At 42.4% G+C, this 19,162-nt stretch overlaps 1 long non-coding RNA gene across 3 annotated transcripts in view; it reads right to left on the bottom strand.

Annotated features, from left to right (window-relative positions):
• The window catches only part of LOC128825737 (uncharacterized), a 70,051-nt gene that overhangs the window by 29,392 nt on the left and 21,497 nt on the right, over window positions 1–19,162 (bottom strand). The gene's annotated exons all lie outside the window — the stretch shown is intronic.

The raw sequence follows: 19,162 nt of genomic DNA, 5'->3' as shown, positions 1-19,162 counted from the left end.
TCGTGTTATATCGGGTCGTGTTATATCGGGGTAGAGGTGTAGTTGGTAAAACATAACTGGTCTTTTCTCACATAATTATGATAACTGCAATGCACATTTTGCACCTAACTTTTTGAAAAGCTGGCCCTCAGTATTCTGTGCCTGAGTTTCCTCATCTGTAAAATAGGGATAACAGCAGCTATCTGCATTACAGGATTTAAATGTTTGTAACGTACATTTAAAATCCTTGGCCAGGGTATCAAGTGCATAATATTCATTAACGTTATTTTATGTTTTAGTAATAGATGGCTACAGCCCCAAACAGGAAGATGCTCTAGAGATCCACGGTTTGGAAAAATGTTTGGGGACCCTTGGAACAAACTTCAAAGCTTTCCTCAATACAGGATCCTTCAGTCACACTCAAGTTAGGCTTTATAGTTGTTTGTGAAAGCAATATTAAGCTTGACTGGAGTAAATAGAGCTACTCAGATTTATCTCAGCTATGATCTGGCCCAATTCTTGAAAAAGTTTTTACTAAGTGTCGTGCAGTGGAGTCTCTCTCCAGGTGGATGCAGTCCAGAATGTACTGAAAAGCAGGAGGAGGCCAGAAACAGACACTCATGAGCCGTGCAAAATGGTGTAAAAGAAAACTGCTGTGGGGGCTGTGGGGATTGTTTAAAGGAGGTGGTAAATGGCTCAGAATAAAAAAATAACATGGTCCAGAATCACCAGCTGTTTTCCCTCAGGTGGGTTAACAATGATTGTGTGCTGTCTCAAACAATGAAAGCAGGGCAAAATTCTCCTTTCCTGGAGTTTTACTGTCTACATGATTTCTAGGCAGCATCGGCCTCTTTAAAGGGCATGTCTGCATTGCAATAAAAGGCCCATGGACCCAAATTTCAGACCCGAGTCAATTAATTTGGGCTCACAGGGCTCGGGCTGCAGGGCTAAAAATAGCAGATGTTCCAGCTTGAGCTGGAGCCTGGGCTCGGAAACCTGTGAAGAGCAGGGTCTCAGGGTCAGCTGACCTGGGCTCTGAGACTTGGTGCCGTGGGTTTTTTATCACAGTGTGGCCATGCCCAAAGAATCCCAACCTCCTGGATTAGCTGAGTCTGCAAGGAGGCGCCGCAGTCCCACTTTATATGAAGGGTACAAAGGGTTAATAATAGATGTTACAAGCACGTTACAGACATGAGGAGACATGCACTGCTGTGTAGACACTACCTATGACAATGAGAGGGGTTCTCCCCTCATCGTTAGCTACCGCCTCTCAGGGAGGTGAATTACCTAAGTGGATGGAAGAATTCTGTCAACTTAGCGCTGTCTAAACCAGTGGTTAGCTGGCATAGCTACATCTGTCAACAGTGTGGGTTTACCCCTGAGAAATGTAACCATGCTGATGAAAGTTCCCAGTGTTGACCAGTCCGTAGTGCAGAGTAAATGTGTCTAGTTGGAGAGTTAATACGGAGTAGCTAGAGCGTTTTAAATTCATACCCTAGCTTACTCCAGGATAATTTCCCTGTGTGGACAAGCTATAAATATACCTTTAATATAAAGTGTGACTGGCTTAGCTGCTTAACCTGAGCCTCGACAAGATGGAGAAAGTATTCGGCACATCCGCTCTACTGGAGTTTGGCTAATGGCAACCCACAAGACCCAGCTAGGATGTGGATCTGTGCAGTATTCAATAAACATTCCTTGGGAGCTGTAGCTGGCTGCCTGTGTGACTGCCTCTGGCCTGTGCACATCACTGCGTTATTGCAGGCAACAGGGTCCCTCCTGGTGCAGAAAATGGAGCACGATGCCTCAGGCCAGAAAGTTTCCCCAATGGGCCCCAGTGTGTTCTGGGGGGGCAGTTTTGCTTCCCATCTCAGAATCCCTTCACATTTCTGAAGCATTAGAATTGGAAATCAAGAAGCTTCAGAAAGAAGAAAAAGCCATGTGGTGTGACACACAGGATCTTGCTGCCATTATTATGCACAGTACATTTTTTTTCCTGAAGCAGTAAAAACAGTGACAACCCCACATGACAAAAGCAAATATACAGTAAACCATAACTCCAGTATCCCCTACACATGCCCGCAGTGAAATAAGAAAGCTCTGTTTAGCCCCTCTGCAGAAATTGCACCTTTCCCTTTACCTTCTGGAGATAGCATTGTTTTAGTATCTGATGCTAATTAAATAGGAGAGATTATATTACTCCTGTATATTACAGAACACCAGAGGGAGCCTTTGGAGGGACATAAGATGGGCCAGATTCTTAGCTGGTGTAACTCCATTGATTCCCTTGAAGTCATAGGAACACCAATTATTTACACCAACTGAGGACCTGACCTTGTGAGTTATCCTACTTGTTTACTTCAATGGCAGTAGAGCAACTGCATTTTCTCTTTGCCTTGGCTACTAAATCTGCTGCTTTTCAAATAGGATACTGTTCATGCTTTAACATGCATGGTCAGATGACTATTTTGGGATTAGAGCCCATTTCATTTAAACACTATGTGCCCCAGGACAATTTTGTATTATTTATTTGGCATTATGTGTAGCATACAAATGGCTTCTATATTTCTGTAAAAAAAATATAGAAGATAAAAACGTTTTAATAAAACAAAATGACCATTTTTTACCTCAAAATTTTGAATTGATTGAAAAATGACAGAAGTATTTCCTGAAAAATTGACATTTTTTTCATCGAGAACTATGAACATTTTGATCAGCTTTAGTTCTGAATAGTTGTACCAGTACACTGAACTGTACTTGATGGAGTAACATCATGGCATAAGAACACAGTTTTCAAAGTAGTTCATAATAAACTAACTACGGTGACATTTGCACAAGAGTTCACCCTTATTAGGCCACCTCCTGCGTTAAAGAGACAAACTGATCTCCAAACTGATTGGGCAGATCCTCAGCGGGTGTAGATTGGCATAGTTCCATTAACTTCAGTAACGCAATTTGCTCCATATTTGTTTATCCCTCGTGTGGGCTCTGAATAGGCTTGACTGTCTTGTTGACAGACCCTCAGAAATAAAATATTTGGATCAAAATAGAAAGAGGCTCTGTTGCTGGCTTTTTATCTGTCACATATGCATAGGTGGCGAATTGTATGGGCCCATGGTGCCCGTGCTCCACCAATATTCAGGAATGTGGGCCCGGCTCCATCAACATTTGGGCTTATATTTTCAGAGCTGTCCTGTCCATAGGACAGACAGGAGCAACCGCCCCTGGCCCCGCACTTCAGGGGGACGCAGGGTCCAGGGTGGCCTGGGGGGCTAGCAGGGGGCTTGGTGCCTGCAGCAGCAAACGACCCCGCCCCAGCCTGGCCCGCTCCACCTCTTCCCACCCTTGCTCTGCCCTCCATCCCGCCTCTTCCCGCCCCTGCTCTGCCCCCATTCCACCCCTTCCCTCAAGCCAGCGGGGCGAGATGGAGGAGAGCGGGGCCAGTTGCTCGCTGCTGCAGGCACCAGGCCCCCCGCTAGCCTCCCAGGTCACCCTGGACTCCACGTCCCCCTGAAGCACAGAGGCCCCCCAAAGCGTGGGGCCTGGGGCAGTTGCCCGAGACTGTGCTATGGACAGGACAGCTCTGCTTGGACCCATTCTGGGCACCACCAAAAATTATACAAATCTGCCGCCCATGCACATATGTAACTAAAGGGTCCCACATTTCAAAATAAAACACGTTTGTATTGTTTTTCTTGACAGCTATTTTTCCTTTCCTGCAAGCATATCCCACATTTTGGTGAACCGCCTATGATCAGGGATGATTTATTATGTTACTGATTCCTGGAACTGCATCTATTAATGATATAAAATATTGATTTGGAAAAACAAACCTGGGAGTTGTTTAACAGGACTCATGCATGGTATTAAGATGTCCATCCATTTTCATATTTATTGGTAATTGAAAAAAAACAGGCATGTCAAGTAGCTCAATTTCTAAAGTGAAGTACTTCTCTCCCTGAGATGCACATGAATAATTCTCATTAACCTTCAAGGGATTAATGCTGTTTCTTGCAAATGGCTGCAATGTACAGTATTAATATTTATGCTTTCCATATGGCCAGTGCTGTCAAACATACTTGTCAAACATGCTGCACCATTACTGGTATTTTAACTAAACAGATGGTTTTCAAAACCCGAAACTCTGAATCCAAATCCTGATGAAAACTGGGCAACTTGAGGCCCCTTTAAATTTTTTAACAATAGAAGTAGAGAATTCAAAAAGGCTGTGGCAAAACTCAGAAAGATATAAGTCAATTACTTTATTGAAACATATGTCTGAGAGGTAGCTTCCTTTAAATTAAAGAGCCAAATGTCAGGCTGTCAGTTAAATCAAATATAATACATAACAGTTTGTAACTGACCTCAAAGCACTTTACAAATATGTACAAAGCATTCGTAACACCGTTTTACAGATGGGGAAACTGAGGCACAGAGCAGGGAAGTGACCTGACCACGGTCCCACTGCAAGTCAGTGGCAGAGCCAAGACTAGAAATGAGGAATTCTGACTGCCAGCCCAGTGCCCTGTACACTAGACCCTAGCCCATGCTGAATCTAGGTATATTCTTAGTGCAACTTGTTTCATTTACACATATATACAGTGGCAAGTGGTCACAAACAGAATGCAGGCAATCCCTTCTTCCAGGAATCTCAGCCTCAACCCCAATGCCCAGTTCCCAGGGAGCAGCTCTGCTCCAAGAATTGACTCTAGTTAGAGAGTTTAAGAAAAAGAGCCAACTTCCTTGCGGCATAACACAACATCCCTGAGGAACTGCTCTAAAAAACCACAACAACAACACTGCATTGCTCCAAGACAAATCTTTCTTGCATAGAAAGAAAAAGAACTTGTAACACTATGTGTCACTGTGCCCCCTGGAGACTTCTGCTATAACATTACTTTGTATGGAAGTCATAGATGGGCACGCCACATTACAGTACAGATAAATACGGTTCTTTGTCCCAAGATGCATACAATCTAAAGATGAGTGGCCAGATTGTTAGCTGTTGTAAATTTGAGCTAGATCACTTTTACACCAGATGAGAATCCAGCTCTTTATATGATTGACTAAGACTGTCGGGCTTTAAGGTCAAAAGCAAAAGGAGAATTTTTTTTTTTACAAGTACTAGGCAAGAACAGAAAAGAGATGTCTGGAGAAGAGATCTGAAAAAAAGCTGAAGGTTCAATGAGGTGGAAAGATATGGAGGTGTCTTGCTGACATGGATTGGATGCTGATCATTTCTGGCCCAACTGGCAGCATATGGAGTTTTATTTTTTCTTAGTTATAATTATAGACACGCTTATATTTTCAGTTGCACAGTGCCAGTCTGGGTCATCACAGCTCATTAGCACAAAAATTAGCTTCCCCATATTTGCCCTCTTTGCACCAAACAAAAAAAAAATGTCTGTAATGGTACAGTATGTGGCCGATGAGTGTGCCCATAATTAAAAGGTTGAGCTACTCTTGTAAACAAATTACCATGAACAAAGGGGTTTACAAATGCCAGCTAATTAGTTTGGATTCCCTAAAGCTTTTAGCTGCTTTTTTTAATTCAATAACACAGTGTAAATTCTCTAGCCTGAAAAGTCTAATAGGAATTGGCAGAAAACTAAATAATTGATATTGTCAGCAATTGCAGCAGCAAGCCCTCAAATGTTATTGTCTGCCAGTAAGTAGGACTGCCGTGATTTCCTGAGAGGATAAAGAACTGGTTTTAATGAATTAACAATATAAATGGTAGACAGCTGGCTTTCAATGGCAGCTCAAAAGGCAATGCTTAGCTGACTCTGTGCACAAGCACAAACCTTCTGACAGGTTCTTTGTAAAGATCCCACTAGCTCATGACCAGGGGCCAAATTCCATTTGCTTTACTCAGACAAGTAGCCCCACTGAAATCAATGGAATTGTTCCCCCGGGGAAGGCAAGCAGATCCGGCCCCACATCAGAAAGGGTTTGATTAGTTTGTCGATGGGGAAGAGAGGGAGAGTAAGGAAGAGAATGTTTTAACCCCAAATGAGCTGCAACAGCTGGGTACGTTAGGGGAACGGCTTTTAATAGCACACAAGGGTGCATTGGTGAGCAATCTAACACCCGGTGTGTTGTGTATCAAAACAGCCTAACATACTGTGATTCTGCAAGGTGTCGAATGTCTCCTGCAGTGGGGGCATTCAGCTTGCTTTAGTACCAGGCTCCAAAGCTGCACTTTTGCATGAATTATCAAAAGCTCAGTGTTGTGTGAACATCTAATTTGACTTGTTAGAATAGATGAGTTTCCTAATCTAGAGAGGGCAGTTTCACGGAGTGCCTATGACTATAGAGGGCAGAGGCTGAATTGAAACTCATAGGTTGAGCAGCCTATATGGACTTGCCACTCCTCTGCTGCTGCTAGGCCTCGCCCTTGCTTAGGAAAACAGCTGGGACTCAGAGAAGGAGAGGCAGCTCTATACTGAAAACTAGAGTAATGGGAGGATGACAAAGGTGGGGAACAGGATGCTTATGATCACATATTCCTGATGAGATGCCTTCTAATAGAGCTGGGTGCAGGGCGGTGAGGGTTTCGTCCCAACCGGCAGCTTTGAGACAGGGGATCAGTCTAATTGATTCTAGGATCTATTGCAGCAATCCACACACTCTTCTATGATGCTTTGCACTGATGTTAAATGTTGCATTTTGGGCAACCAATTAATCGTACAACATTATTTTAGTTTACTTCAGAGGAACCCTGGGGGGCGGCTCTCTCCTCTTTATGCTGAGGTCGTTAGAAATTACAGGAGCCTTTAACTGGGGGGCACAGAACTCTGGATCACATCCACAGCTGCTGTAGCTTGGAGTTGTTCCTCTGGCTTCAATGGAACAACACTGACTTACACCAGCTCAGGATCTGGTCCTCTATATTTAGCCCACTTTAAAACTCTGCTGCATATTTGCTAATTATTAAGCCTGCTAAGCTCTGGCTTATGTCTTTATTTGGTCTAATTTTTCTTGACGTTTTAGCTCGCTGACCTTCTTTGGAGAAGGAAATGACAGCTTGCCTCCTTGAGTCAAAAGTTGCCCTCTCTTCGAGGTACTCAGCTGTGCTGAGTGTGCCTAAGACCCGATTGCCACTAAGCAATGGTTTTAGACCAATAAATGTTGGTGTAGAACATGTAACATATCGTGAGCCCTGATACAAAATGTGTATCTACAAAGAGGCCTTTGTCCTCTTTATTCATTGTTTATTGACAGCATTGGTAACCCATTAGTGTCCCCTCTAGCGGGTGAGACTGGACTGGAAAGGCCAATATACATCTGGATAGGATATTGTTGCACTCCGATATATTAGAGTATCTGTTGTTAAATTAGTGTTGCCCCATCTTCCAGCATAAGTGCCCCATTTCTGAAACCAGCATCGCTCCTCTGCCAATATTATTGTAATATTATTCCAGGGCCTTGAAAGTCAGCTTTGCAAGTGGAGGAGAACTCAGAGATGCAGAGTGTACTATAAGTGTAACTTGCTTTACTAACACATATATGCTGAGCCTGGAACAGAAGCAGTCAAACAGCATGCTTATCCAGAAGTGCTTGCCACAGCTTCTCTCAAAGGACTCTCACATAACCACACTAATGATATTCGCATTTCTTCCAAGACTAAAAATTTGCTTACATGCTAAGGAACTTGAAAGTCTATAGGTAACAGTGCCATCTTTCACAATATTATTATACTGCACCCTGATTGTACAAGAATCTGCAGAGTGGGATTCAACCCCAGAAAATCTAGCTGGGTTTGCTGACCAAGGAAACCAGACATAATCTGTAGAGTCTTTCTTTGTGAAAACCATTATTTTAGGCCTGGTGCTTCATTGAAAATAATGTTTTTTTCACGCTTCTCATACCCCACATTTGGGACGCCACTGACCTATTTTATTTTAATATCACTTCAGGTAACTAAACACTTCACAAAAAAATAAAAATATGGTTGTCTGCATTTTAATTTTTTTATTTTTACTGCCCTGGAAAAACCGAGGAGAAAACAAGTTCAAACACTTCCCTAACAAAATTTCCTATTCACATTTTAGATGAGGCTAACCCAGAACTCCCTCTTCATTCAAATGCCTCCTAATGTCTCAATCTGCCATGATACACATAATAAGGTGATAGTCGAAGATGATAGTAGTAATGTTTGCTTTTTTTAATCATTCATTTACCCATCTGGACCTTCCCAGTTTATCCTGTCTATTCTACAGTAGTCTTGACTATCAGTGTTGTCTAGTGGATAAAGCACTGGACTGGCACTTAATAGACTCCAGTTCTATTCCCAGCTCTGCTTCTAGGTGACCTTGGGCAAGTCATCCCCCTTCTGCCTCAGTTTCCCTATCAGTAAAATGGGGATAATGATACTGACCTCCTTTGTAAAACGCTTTGAGATCTACTGATGAAAAGTGATATATAACAAGTAGATATTATTGCTGTTTAGATTGTAAAGTTGGAGGGGGGGGTAGGTATTGTCTGCTTTAGTGTCATGTACAGCTCCAGACGCCTTATTGGAATTTCAATAATAAAAATAGGAATTCTGGTTTCTCGTATTATCAAGATTACAGAGGGAAGCCCTATATTTTCAAAAGTGAGTGATTATTTTAGGTCCCTTGGTTTTGGATAGCCCATTTTCAGATATCTTAAAAGATCTGATTTTGAGAAATGCTGAGCACCTGCTTCTGAAATTCAAGCCACTTTAGTCTGTTTTAAATTGAGTATTCAATAACTGGGGCACTCAAAGCCACTAATAGTCACTTTTGAAGATATAGGCTGGGAATCTTTAATCTATGTTTGTTTGTTTGTTTTTGAGTGGAGAGGTAGGAGATCAGGAGTGTTGGAAACAGCAGTTTTATATGCAAATCAACAATGAATTAAATGATTTATGAATAAATCTATCAAATGGAAATATAGTACTAGTCAATTCAGAAAGAAAAATATAAGCATCCTACTGAAGGTAACTTATCACCAGTGGGAAATACTTCATCAAATAATCAGCATTGCAGAATGATAACTCTTTTCAATGTATTTCTAAGCGCATCCATCCCAGAAAAAGTGAAAGGATTTATGAAAGATGGTTATTAACTACGCTTTGCATGTCTCTGGCATTAAACATTGAATAGTTGATACTTGCAACATCCGTGTATGATCCTAAGATGACTTTGTTGTGGGCAAATTTTGATCCTCCTATGATTTATCTTACATTACTTCTGTGTGCTTATCAAAGTCAGAGTTTAGCTTTTGTATGCACATCTATTTTAATCAGTTCAGTTTGGAGTCAAGGGACTCAGCCTCTGGGGCTAAAATGCCTCCCAAGTAGTAAGCCACTCCTGTTCTCTGCTAATCAGCATGGGTGGATTAGCAGATACTCCTGGCTAGGAATACTCATTAGAGGCAAGTAGCAGATTCCATGGAAGACTGGATTGTATTGTCAGGTCACCATAGCTAACACCGCTGCTCGTGCAATAGACACCATAGAGGAACCCATGGCAAAAGAGGTCTAGATATCAGTGGGAAAGTGGAGGTTGGCTGAAGTGAGCCACCTCTGGTTCCCTTTATTTTAGACTAAAGCTAGAGAAATCGTGTGGTATTTATTTTGGTGTCTTAAGGGGGAGGGGGAGGCATGTGCTTCTCAATTGTGTATTGACAATAAAATGCACCACACGTGTTGAATATCCAGCCAAGCATGCAGAATGCTTTGTTGGGCCAGCCAGTGCCTGTAATGCTTATACCATCTAGTTTAATGCCCCATTATTATCCATTATTTGTACTACAGTGATGCTCAGAGGCCTTTGACCAAGATCAAGGCTACCTTGTGCAAGAATAGGAGACTGTCCCTGCCCCTCTGAGATAACAGTCTAAACAGATAAAGAACATATTATTTTCCGCGTTTGTCAGAGACACAGAGAAATTCAGAGCCTTGCCCAAGGAAGTCTGTGGCAGAGCCAGGAAGTGAACGCAGATGTGCTGAATCCTAATCCAGTGCCTTAACCACAAGACCATCCTTTCTTACTGTATCCTTGTATAAATGTATTTTTTAAACTGACATCAGTGTTAAAAAAGGAAAGTCAGATGCCATTATGACAGGACGTTATCAGCCTGTGGTACTCAGGGCCGGCTCCAGGCACCAGCCTGGCAAGCAGGTGCTTGGGGCAGCCGCTCCGGAGAGGGGCGGCAGGTCCAGCTATTCGGCGGCAATTTGGCGAACAGTCCCTCACTCCCGCTCGGAGCGAAGGACCTCCTGCCGAATTGCCGCCGCAGATCGTGATCGCGGCTTTTTTTTTTTTGGTTGCTGGGGCGGCCAAAACTCTGGAGCTGGCCCTGGTGGTACTGAGGCCCAGATCCTCAAAGGTACTTAGGCTCCTAACATCCATTGAAATCAGTGAACGTTAGGAGCCTAAATACTTTTGATGATCTAAGCTGGAGAGCTGCTGTGCATCTCTGCTTTTGCTGAAGCTGATGGGTACTGAGAGCTCTCAGTGCATCACAGGATGCATGCAGGACTTGGCTGGATCAGGTCCGAGCAATCACAAGAACCTTATCCTTCAGCACTTGCTGGGATCATGGGCGTTTTATTCCTTAGTGAGTACTGGAGGGCTTGGCCCAAACACATACAATTCTCATAGCACAGCTCCTTCTACGTGTCTCTCCATTCACTGTGGTCTCACCCGGGGCAGTCCAACTGTTCCGCTTCTCAACATCAGATTTGCTGAGGGCATAGGAAATTATTTTGCTTGAGAGAGAATATGTGAGCAGGTTGATGAGTTCACCTAGTGATATAAAGAGTCTGAAGTGAGCAGTCTCTTTCTTTTGTGCTGCACAGATGGAGAGCATTCTGCCTTTGGGAGTGGAAAGAGCAGGGCCTCTAAGAACTGCAGTGCATAAGAGGTTCTCTAGGATCCTTCTCCAATTCTGATCTTTATAATACAGAGCGTTCAGAATGGGAGGAAAAAATAAAGAGTGTATCACAGTTTCAGGGTAACTGCACCAGTATGCCCCCCTCCATGGTCCACTCAAGGAGTGCCTGATCAGGTCTCAGGTCTCCAGCCATTACCTGTGCCCCTGCCCCACTTCATGCTGATTGGGGGATTTTAAGGCTGCACAGCTCTCTGCCTTATGATATCCCCAGCAAGCCATTCTGCCTAATTGCCAGCACTCGTGCATTGCTTTCTCTCTGAGGGCTATGATTAGTGTATTGTCAGCGGTTACAAGTTATCACACACATCTTTACAAGCAAGCACATTTATTCTTAAGGTAAAAGCATTACAGAGAAAACATATAAAATACTAAACCGATTTAAACACACACATACCTGGTGTTACCCGTCAGTCTTATGGGGCCCTAATAATCCAAAGTCTTCCCAACCTTTCTGCAAGGGTTGGGGCCCCCTGGGACAGACAGTCATGTCCATTTGCTGGATCAGAAAGAAAGCCCTGTATCACATCAAGCCCATCCTTTTATGCCAAAACCTTTTTTGTCTACTATTCTCTGGAAAACACATCTTAAACCAGTACATGCAAACCACCCCGGGGGGGGGGTACCTATCTGGAATGGTTTAGTCCTAGAGTTTAGCCTTAATCACCTACCACTATTTTTAGTTCCTGGAGGATTTGTAGTGATCCTCCTCCATGGAGAAGAACACAACCATACATAAACCATTCATAAATTTAGTACAATGGCCTCCAAAGGTACTGCACAGGGTGGCAATATCTGTCACAGGGGACATTTTGAGAAGCTGCATTGTAGATTTGGAGCTGGGGAAGCCAGTGGGGGATGTGATAATGTGCAGACATAGGAAAGCAGGGGCCAGTGAGGAATGGGCTCATGTAGGGCACGTGGAGGAGAGGAGGCCAGCGAAGGATGGGTTAATGCGTGGGATACAGAGCAGGAGCCAGAGTGGGGTGGATTAATGTACAAGACAGGGGCCATACAGGCATGTGGCAAAGTCTAGGACACAGAGGAGCAGAGATCAGAGGGGGACAGGATGCAGTTCTGTAGGAGCAAGCCCAGAAGAACAAGCCCATTCCAACATTTTCTCTTCCCTTCTTCTTTTCCAGATTTTATTTCCTGTAACCGTCTCTTCCTTCCTTCCCTTCTCTGAATTCATTTTTCTAGTCTCCTGTTCAAATAAAGCAGGCGCAAGCAGTAAGAACCGCTTATTCTAATTCTGGAGACTCCCTTAATTCCTGCTCACTCTGAACACTTGGTTATACACATAATGAAATTATAATTTAATGCTAGAAATATAATACATCCATTCTTGGGTATAAAACAACCAGGGCTATGAGCATGTGGATTATTTAGTGAATTGAGTATTTTTTTTTCTTTTAAGAAGCTATTTTGACATATCTTTGATGCACAGCATAATGTGCTTTGAAGCATTGTCATTAGATTTCTCTCTCTCAGGGTGTTAAGGATTATGATAATTCTTCTCACTTGCTGAGTTGTGTGCAAATCCCAGACTTCCCCACCCCCACATGGTCTGGTGTCCAAAAAGGAGGGAAGATGGCTTTGTGGTAGGGGCACTGGACTCAGGAGAACTCCCTGTGTGACCTTGGGGACCTTAAGACCTGAAACACACACACTCACCAGTTCATTATATATATATATATATATATATACAGCATCTAGTTAGCACAATTTAACTCCGTTCTTGAATGGGACCTTTCAGAGCTATTGTAATATACATACGTAGTAATCATCCGCTTCTAGATCTAAATTTTGCAAATATAACCAAAACCCAAGATTCAAATACACTAAATTTTGGACTGTTTGAGATCTGCATCTTTGTAGCTTGAGACAATCTCTCTTTTACATGTGATGTTCAGGGGACAGACTCAGGGAATAAGCTAGGACAAAAGGAAAAAGGCACAGAAATTAGAATACTAGGTCTAAATATAAGCCAGAGGTGACTGTGGTTAATCATGTGTTTCATTAGCTATGGTGCATACTTCTTCTTTAAGGTATTATTGGAAATCTCTTCCCAAGAAAAATGTCATGTTTTTTTTTTTTTTTTTTTGGTGGGGGGGGAGAGGGGGGGGAGTACCAAATCAGAATGAAAAGTCCAAAATGAAACATTTTTTGCAGGAAAATATTTCCAGAAAAATTCCATGTTGTGAGAGCCAAAGCAGATTTTTTTTGACTTGTTGACTGCTTGCCTGGAAGGCTCTTGTCAATATTGTGCCAGCTATGAGAAAGTGGGGAGGCTGACCATCTCTCCAGTGGCAAGACTGCAGGGAGCTGGGAAGAGTGGTGCAGCCCAGGTGTAGTCATTTCAATTTTCAGGATGGAAAACGCAAAAATTTTCAGCAAAGTTGAAATGTTCCCAATTTTGTGAAAAAATTTTCTCTCAGAAAATTATTCTAGTGGAAGATTCCCAACCAGCTCTAATTTGGGACAAATTACTGTACTGATGTGCAATTATTTTTTCAAAAAGCCAATTTATTTTGATTTCCCTCCTGCCCCCCAATGAAATATGTTGATTTTGCAGGGGATTCACCTGCCTCGATTTTGGAGAAATCGTGTAGCTTCTGTTAAGCTTTTCACAAGGGCCAGATGAAACAATAATGATAATTAATAAGAAGATGATGATTAATAAGAAGCACTCAGCTCTTGTCTAATACAGTGGAAACTGTAACAAGTCCATCCATCAATTGTGAGGCCAGCATCAATATCCCAATTTTCCAGATGGGGAACTGAAGACACCAAAAGGTTAAGAGCGATTTGCTCTAGGCAATGTAGCTAGTTAATGGCAGAGTTGGAATTAGATGTTGGAGGATCCTAGAATAGAGCCCAGTCCTCTGTGCCAGTCTTCAGAGGATATGAGTTGTTCCCATCCGACTTATTGAGTCTTGGCTCTGGTCCCTGAGTCAATCCCTGGTGTGTCAGCTAACAGGGCAGCTGTTACATAAATAAACTCCCTCTTCTTTTTAAATCAGAGATCAACAAACCACAGAATTCCTAGCTGGATTTCAAATGCCTCAACATTTGAGAGGGATGTTTGAATTGGTGATTTGAGAGAGGAAGGACTGCTTAGTGCTCAGGGTGTTAGCCTGACACTTAAGACATCTGGGTCAATTCTCTGGTCTGCCCATTCTCTATGATGATGGGAAACTTACTTGGTTTCTCAATTCCCCATTTATAAACTCCCTGAGTTGTGAGGGACCTATAAATACCTAGTTTGTCCCTTGATAATATCAGTAGGGTTCGATTGCAACAGTTGGATCTGAGCCTACATTTCAGATGCTCCCATGGACCAAGGAGCTTTTGTTCTGGCTCATTTCCAATTTTTAGCAAAAATTGCTCTGTTGCACCAATTTGGCCTTTGTGAGTTTTTGGTAGGAAACACACACTGGACTTGTCATCTCACCTTTGCATGTCCATATGTTGTTTTTGATCAATGCAACGTTGTTGTTCCCATTATATTTTTGGCCTCTTAAACTAGTTCCAAAGATGCGGTGTCCACTACAAATTTCTATTACGTCCACAGGCCACCTAAGAAAGTAATGTGAGCTAATTGTCTGAGGTGTTATATTTACTTCTCTGTTCTCAGTAAAAAACATCAGCACTCATTGGGATAAACCTAATTTACAGCAATATCAGGCTGGATACGTACAAATTGCTGTAAGCAACTACATGCAATGTAATAAAAACTATAACAATAGGATAAAGGCTAATTAGGGAGCAAGATACATCAAGAAGTGGGGTGGGACTATAATAAATATAGTCTCAGGGGTTAGAACAGCTTACGTCTCCTTTACAAAACAACACATTTAGAAATTATTATTATTCAATTGCCGTAGCACCTAGAGACCCCAACTGAGAACGGCCCCATTGTGCTAGGCACTATCCATGTATATAGTAGGAGGCAGTCTGTTTCAATGAGTTGACAGTGTACATAGACAAGGTCACATAGGGTGGGCACTGTGCCTTGGAGTAGAGCATAGACTGACAGGCATGAGGGAGGTGCCCTTTTCCTTTACGTCTGCTGAAAGCAAAACAGAATTCTTGGTGGTACGTATTTGAAATACTTCTGATCCCTCTGATTTGTAGTAAAGAAATGAAGCTGGAGGGTTTTATCCCCCTCTCCTTCTGTCCGTCCTAATTTTATACTGACACACCCACCTGCCCACTCGTGGCAGAATGAAGCTTCATGCCACTCAGACTAGCTCACGTACTTTGTCATTGCAGAAGGGGCTAAGAGAGATGATCGTGGAAGAAAGGAGAGGAAGGATCAGCTTGTAGGTCACAGAGCGAGTTGGAATTTACAGCTAGGTGTAGCCTCACTGGAGAAGAGTACAGCCCTTTGTGACCCTTTCTCGGGATGCTCAGACCCTTAAAACACTGTTTTACTCCTCTGTTTCAGTGAGAGCTTAAACTGTATGTCAGCTCCCTGCCACATCAGTCTGTCTGCCTCACCAGCAAATGCCTCAAGACTCTTCCAGGATCAACCTTGCCTTGCAGGTAACATTCAATGAACCCCAGTTCCCAAAGCCTCCAGAAGAGTGTTCCTTTGCAGCACCCAGTGTCTATCACTGGACACCCACAGAAATTACTAAATCCTGTGCCTCAAAGAGACAGTGCGCACACCAGCTTGTTCGTTTCACTAAGGACCCATACTTTAATGCACAGCATTGAGATGATTTTATAGTCAAACAAAACATATGTTTATTAATAAAGAACAGATATTTCAATGAGAGTAAGCAAGGATAATAGAAAGAGAAAATGGTTAAAAATAAACCAAAAATAAAACACACTTTCTGATCTCAGGCAATTTCTCACCTAGAGTCAGTTCTGTGTCCTCAACCCACATGGCTGAGGGACTCACCTTTTCCAGATTCCAGAGAGCTGGCCTCTTTGTCCCTTAAGTGATGGATAACCACAATGTCCCCTCACCCCCACCCCCTTCCTTGTAGTTCAGAAAACCTTTGAAATTATTTTTTGAAACTTACTCCAGATTAAGTTCTTTTTCCCCTGCTGCTTGTTCTTTGGGGTGCAAGTCTCATGTCACTTTTTCATCCTCTTGTCAATTAGCTCTTTCTATTGGTTTGATTTCCTTGGTTACCTTCAATGCAAATGTACTTTCATTGTCTCTAGCTTACGAACTTGACCCAGGCAGACTGACAAATCCACATTGCTTTGTCTTGGAAAAACCTGTTTGTTCATTCTACTCAGATTGCTTAGTCTGAACATATTTTAGGAACAAATTTCAAGCACACATACATAGAATCATAGAATCATACATACATCGCACAATAATATTAATCACCAGAGGGTCACCAGTTTTCATTTGAAACCTTCCAAGATACTTTTTGGGGGATAAATATTATGGCAACAATGTGTTAGGTGTAGTGAGTTTGTCAGGCCCGGTAACAGTTGTATTTACAGAACAGCACTTGACACTGAGGGGCTCTTAGGTCTACACCCTTACAAGATGTTCATCATTTGGACAGATGCTCCAACTAATAAATTAGCGATGAGCCCAAGATACAAAGGTTAGGTCTGAATTGGAACCTCCCCAGCGTTCTGGAATGTAAGGGTCTGGGCTCATTTCTGAAGCAGATGTGTGACGGCACTGGATCCATCTGTCAGTGAGTGGTAAAAGCTTAGAAGGATCCATATTTTGAGGTATGATGAAAGTGGATCGTTTCAGTGCCAGCGAAGCTGGGACTTTGAAACTCTAGCAATAGTATGTTTCTTTTTTCTTTTGGGACAAAGAAAGCCTTTGACCCAAAGCACTAGGGGGGCTTTTTTTTCCTCCTCTGGTACACAGACATGATCACCCATTCTCATTCAAGGATAATAAATACATTCAAATTTTCTATTTGGCAGTTATTAGCACAGTGAACATACCAATGACTAGACTCAGTGTTTGCCTGTATTGCAGAAGTTTTCTTCCACTTTTTGCCAACTGCTGATCAAACACTTAGAACATGACCTGGGGATCTGCAAACAGCTATGGGAGCGTGACACCCTCCCTGCCTTTCCTATATTGGAGGGATCCTCAGGGAGAGTCCTGGTAAGGAAAAGTGGAAATCAGTGACTTAGGCTATATCTACACTACAGCTGGGATCCACGCTCTGAGACTGATCCACCAGCAGTCGATTTAGCGGGTCTAGTGAAGACCTGCCAAATCAACAGCAGATCGCTCTCCAGTCAACTCCTGTATTCTACTCCCCACAAGAAGAGTAAGGTAAGTTGACGGGAGAGTTTCTCCCATCAACTCCCCACAGTATAGACACCGTGGTAACTCAACCTAAGGTATGTCGACTCCAGCTACGTTATTCCCGTAGCTGGAGTTGCGTAGCGTAGGTCAACTTACGGCAGTAGTGTAGACATAGCCTTAGAATAACAATGGAAGTGAGTTCCTTGTATGCATGCTACCAGATGATTTTTGAGTTCTTTCCTAACCGAGTGCAGCAGGGATGCATTGTATCAAGTTATTTTAATCCATTAGCAGTAGATTTCTAGAAAACACCCATAATGTATATAACATGCAGCCAGGAGAGAGCAAATGGTTGGCTTGAGAATTTAGATTTTAATTAAGTAGATAAGCTATGCTTTCATTTAGTCCTATAAATGAAAATGTAGTCACTGTAGAATAGCTTGATTCTGATAGGTCTTACTGTACATAAAGAGTATGGGTGATTATCACTGATTACTGCACTATTAGAGGGTTGCGCCTTGAGCTCCTTGATTGTAGCTCTGTTTGCTTCTGTTGCTGAAAGGGCTCTCATGCGCTACCCATATATGTGTGAAATAGGCAGCATTTGTACTCAGTTTGAATGTTAATTTTAGGTTAACACCCTTGGTAAATAGTACAAACAACAGTGCTGGCACTTCTCTCTGGACATAAGAACAGGTTCTCATGTCCTTCTGCTGTTCAATTGAAGGCAAATGTGTATGAGGGACAATAAAAATCACACCCACCTGCAAATCAGGCAAAAAAATGCATATTAACTCTTAAGCATTGAAGAGCTGAGCCATGGTGGCTAGAAGAAGGGATTGCTATAAGATAAGAACTCCCTACTAATAAGCCCAAACTGTGACACAAGCAGACTTTGTACCCTGAGGTACTCCTGTGCTCCTAAATATATCCTTCAGCTGGGAACGTGGGTACACGCTATCTAATATCTTTAAAAGCAGCTTCCAACTGTGCCTCTCCAAGTGCTTTTGCAAATATTAACTAGTTAAGTCCCACAACATGTCTAAGAGGTAGGCAGGTATTATCACTCTTTAACAGATGGGGGAACTGAGGCCTGGGGATATTAAGTGATTTACTCTAGTTCACCCTGGAAATTTGTCTGAGACCCCAGAATAGAACACACATCTCCTATTTCCAGTCACAAGCCATGCCTCTTATTTGTGCCACTCGCCTATGCCCTTGCATTGCCTCTCCGAGGTTAATTTTTTCCACTCCTTCTATAGCCAGTGATGGAGTATGAAGTAAGGTGCAGGATGTCAGGGACCTGCATAATATATATCCTGTATCAACTCTGAGATTTGCTCCAGCTGCTTGGGTTTAGGACTATACAAAGTGACTGACACCGTTAAATGGCTGGTCGTTTTGTGAGGGGCTACTTTTTGATGAGGGAAAGAAAGCACTGTACAGGACAAAAGGAAGTGCTTGGTGTCTAAGCCTCTAGCTGGGAGCAGAACAAAGCTGACGCTTCTGCCATTGCATAGCTGAGCCTTGATAAAGTGATATAATGTATAAAATTGACAAAAACACAGCAGAGGCCCCAACTGTTCCTCATGAAATCAGCATTCTTGTACCTGCTTTGTCCACTTAGAATAGATTATTAAAAGCTCAAGGTTTAGGTGCTTTTGCAACGGGATGCTTTGGTAATAATCTGTGCGTTAGTTCTCAGCCAATTTGAGCGCTGATAATGCGGTATATTATCATAGCTTCATGGTTTTTTATAACAATGAAAATGCCACTTCCTTTTTGGGATCCAGGTGCATGTGTCCAAAGGAGCCAGAAAAGTAACCATTAATGTCAAAGTTACAAAATCAGACGTTAACTGACTCACTGTTTCCTTTCAGAACTCTGTACTGTAATTTTTTTAAAGAATATCCAGGTTGACATTAGCCTTTTAAAATAGATTAATTAGTAACATTTTCATTTTACATGGCACTTAATGGGCACTGACAACGTACAGTATATATTTACTTA

This window comes from Malaclemys terrapin, chromosome 18 (assembly GCF_027887155.1).
Source record: "Malaclemys terrapin pileata isolate rMalTer1 chromosome 18, rMalTer1.hap1, whole genome shotgun sequence".
Classification (NCBI taxonomy): Eukaryota; Metazoa; Chordata; order Testudines; family Emydidae; genus Malaclemys; species Malaclemys terrapin.
Note: the sequence above shows the minus strand (reverse complement) of the source record. Positions and strands in the feature narration are given on the sequence as shown.